At 52.8% G+C, this 3861-nt stretch overlaps 1 protein-coding gene across 4 annotated transcripts in view; it reads right to left on the bottom strand.

The window, feature by feature from the left end:
• Window positions 1-3861, bottom strand: part of LOC113209582 (amphoterin-induced protein 2) — a 160601-nt gene that overhangs the window by 16359 nt on the left and 140381 nt on the right. For 2 of the 4 annotated variants that reach the window (XM_052267281.1, XM_052267280.1), the window contains exon 4: window positions 1213-1296. The exons of the other annotated variants lie outside the window; for them this stretch is intronic. The gene's annotated coding sequence lies outside the window, so the exon portion shown is untranslated. The remainder of the gene's footprint in view (window positions 1-1212; window positions 1297-3861) is intronic. 4 annotated transcript variants of the gene reach the window in all.

The following is a 3861-nucleotide window of genomic DNA, read 5'->3' as shown; positions in this document are numbered from 1 at the left end:
TCTCCCTTCCTCTCCCTCTCTCTCTCTCTCTCTCCCTCCCACACACACCTTCTGATTCCCCGTTCCCTCCCCCGAAACCCCCGCGTTCCAGCCGGGATGGTCAGAAGACGCCAGAGACGTGACCGGGGTGTAGCAACCCCTAGCGGGCTGGCGGAGCTGCTCGCTTTGGGCTGGGGGGGATGAAAAGGGGCCTGCGGTGGGCTGCTGGTCAGGCTGACCCGCCCCTGCCCCCAACCCCCGCGGAGGGATTCCGAAAGGGGCGGCGGCGGTCTGTGTCGCGGGGGCGGCTTACGCGACACCAATGGGAGAGGGAGGACAATGCGGGAGATGAGCAGGCGGCAGAGTGCTCCGCCCGCAATCGCAGTTGGCACTGCGCTCCCCACGTGCACCTCTGTGGTGACTTCGTTTATCACCGTTTTACACACACCCTACTTGGGTGCGAGAGTGCCGGTTGGTGGTTTTCCACACTCACTTAACGAGGCCAGGTATTTCTCCCCCCCTAACCAACTGTAAAAATATTCTTGTAAATTGATGAATTCACAATAGGCAATTGCTTTCTTAAACAATTCGTTATACAATCGGATGAATAAATCGTAACTGTCATTGTGTTAAGAATGATTCGTTAAAAGATATTGCATGTCATGTTACGAATAACCCATAAAATGGAAAGTTAACGAGCTATTTTTCCGATGACCGATAAATATACCAGGTGGCCGATTAGCCCCGATCACTTCTGTACTCGCTCGGCCCGTAAGGCGCCGTGGACAGGCGTGATAGGCAAGCCTTCCCACACTCATGCGTGCGCTACAGCATAACTAGAAGTTAGCGGGGTTTATCAGCCACCCGGTATAGCAACAACTCTGTAGTGCAAACATAAGCTCAACTCACTACATAAGATAGTCCAAAGTTCATCTTGTTGGTAACTTTTAACTTTCTACATACCATGGAAAAACAAGAACAAAATGTAATTTTAAAAATCATTTATAACGTTACGAATAACTTGTGCGGCATCAAAGCGAATCGTTCATCCGATGTCGACTCCGAACTATTTGTAAACAAAATTACGAGTGATACGTAAAATTCAGTACGTGCGAATGAATAATTTGTTGAGCCGTCTATACGACATTTGTTGAAAATTCAACGACCAAATTCTACAGTGCCGTCCGTTTTCCCCCCCCCCCCCCCCCCCACTTGCGATGCAAGAGAACGAACCTTCTCTCTCGCGCCTGCTGCAGCAGGCTCGCTGCCCGCCCACGACCACCACCCACTGCACTGCACAGTGTCCAGGACACCCACCTGGAAGCAAACAGCAAAACACTATCAGAGCGTTTGCAGATGAGCGGCACGCCGCGCACCTGGCGCGCACGTCCCGCGGGCGGCGCTGGGATTAGGGTCGGCCGGACGGGTGGGTCGCACCGGGCCGGGCCTGCGGCACAATGCATTACCATGTCAAACACTCCCCCGCCCCGGCACCACCAGCAGTTGCATTGGGTGGATTGAAATTCTCACCCGCACGCGCGGAAACGCCAAATGATGAAACAAATTTCTCACGCGGCCTGTACGCGGTGCGATAGTGCGGCGCGCGGTGTCCCCGCTCATCCCCGCTGCCCGTACTAGGACGTTTCGTCCAATATTTTATGTCCAATGAGAGTTTGTCCTACACACTACGTCCAGTATGACCTGCGTCCAAAACTCATATGTCCATCAATGTCCTATGTTCAATACTCCAATACTTAAATTTCATAGCCAAAATAGTTTTTTTTAGAGTTCACAGCCAGAGCCCTGCTCGCGCTCGCCCGGCTAGTGGCACAGTAGTCTATTGTTGAGGGTTCCCGCATGGAAAAAAGTGTTCGAGATTAATTTGCGTTGAGTCAGTGCGCAAGGTTTCTTCTTAAATCTAGTTCGGCTCGGAAGCGGCTAGGTCCCAGTCACGGTCCATATACGATTGTCACACAGGTCAGATAGAATGCAGTTACAAGTTGCCCAGGCACATCCCGGACAGTTCTCAGACATAAGTGAGTACTGGTCATAGTTAGGAATCAAACACTTCTTGTACGGAGATCGGACAGACCCCAAACCGTTTAGACAGGTAACTATTTGGCTACTGTCTGCGGAATAGGGGAGAGGGCAAAGAAGTTGGCAAACCGGTATATGAGCACCATCCGACCTCTCGGACAGTCTGCAGACATGCGTCGTGTTGGCGAGAAAAAAAGCCGCGTGCACACTGAGTAGAATCCCGGACTCTTGATTCAGTGCCACTCATCTTGCCAACTGAGCTATCTGGGCGCACATGTGGGGGACGATCGCCGGAGCAACTCTTTCGTTGCGACTGCCAGCGGCTCGTGAGCGGGCGAACGTTCCGTAGTATGCTTCTGGCCTCGGCCCCCACAGTAAATTATATCATTAAAATAAAATTTTGGACTCTGGACATATGACAAATATTGGACGTACAATATTGGACTTAAAATTCTGGACAAAACGTACTGGACATTTAAATTCTGGGACATAACAGGGTAGGACAAAAAGTCGTGGACGAAAGTGTCATGGACGAAACGTCGTAGCGCCCCGCTGCCCGCCACCCCACCGTGGCCGCCACCCCTCGCCGCCTGCAGCAGCAGCTCATCCCCCGTCTGCCTGCCGCCATGTGCCACCCCACGCCGCAATAACTGTGGAAGTGAAAGTGAATGAGGTGGCAGCTGCCGGAGCACACTTTCATCCATGAATTACAACTCCTCCTCCCCTCCCCTTCTCTCTCTCTCTCTCTCTCCGTTCTCCGCGGGGGTGGCACAGAGCAGCAGCAGCTTTCGCCCGACCTAGGTACTGTTATCTCATTGGGGACGCCAGTCGGCCCCCAGAGGCGAGGCGATCTGCTGGAAGCTTTGACGAGCCGAGCGCACCACGCTCAGCTGATTCGGGCGGAGCCGGGCCACGGCGGGTCGAGCCGAGCCGGGCCAGAGCAGCACCGACAGCAGCAGGTCCCTTATCTCACATGTGTGTCACACAAGAGCCGCGCTTTTGTTCCTGAGTGGGAGAGCATGGCGCCGCCACCGCCCAGCGTTTTCGGCGCGCGGTCTTGGCTCGACTGAAGCAGAGTCCTTATTCGCAATCCCCTTCCACCTCTCTACCCTCCTCCTCAACGTACTCAATAGCTGGTAGCCGCGCGCCCCAGGTATTCACGCCGCTGAAACCTCTCGGGAGGGATTAGCAGGCGGTGTGCCGTGCCCTGCCCGGTCTAACTTCAAAGTCTCTCTCACTTCACCGAACTCATTGTGCGTTGAAGGCGCACTTACAAGGAAATGGTAAAAAACGCTAGTAAGAATGGTGGTATAAAGTATCTATTCAAATATTTACATAAGTGTAAATTTCTGCAGCGTTATATTAGATCAACGCAAAATTGGTGTAGCTCATAAATACTAAATGCTAATTCATTTCACTTCAACCTACGCCATAAAAGCTAGTGATCTCATCACAATCCGCAAACAAGATTGCAAAACAAAACACAAAAATACGCATATTTCTTTGAAAAAGAGTAATAAAATTTAAAGTCAAGACACAAGTCAGCGTTTGGCGCCGCCGCTATTTCAACGCCAAAAACTCTTGGCCACCACTGCTCCATTACTGCAAGAATAAAAGCGCTTATCTCTTGGCCGGCTCAACGAGTGTCGCGGGTCATAATTTAATTAAGCCTCGCGCATAACTCTCCCAGGGTAGGCCGGCAGTGACGGCTGCTATCGCAGATGTCACTCATCCTCCCCGCAGCGCTGCACTAGTGTGTGGCTGAGGGCAGGATGGGAGGAGGGAGAGTACGTCTGGACCGGTCGATACGGGGGCGCGGCGGCGTCGGGGGGCGGTGGTCCTCGC

This window comes from Frankliniella occidentalis, unplaced genomic scaffold (assembly GCF_000697945.3).
Source record: "Frankliniella occidentalis isolate FOCC.00 unplaced genomic scaffold, Focc_3.1 Scaffold49, whole genome shotgun sequence".
NCBI classification, from domain to species: domain Eukaryota; kingdom Metazoa; phylum Arthropoda; class Insecta; order Thysanoptera; family Thripidae; genus Frankliniella; species Frankliniella occidentalis.
Note: the sequence above shows the minus strand (reverse complement) of the source record. Positions and strands in the feature narration are given on the sequence as shown.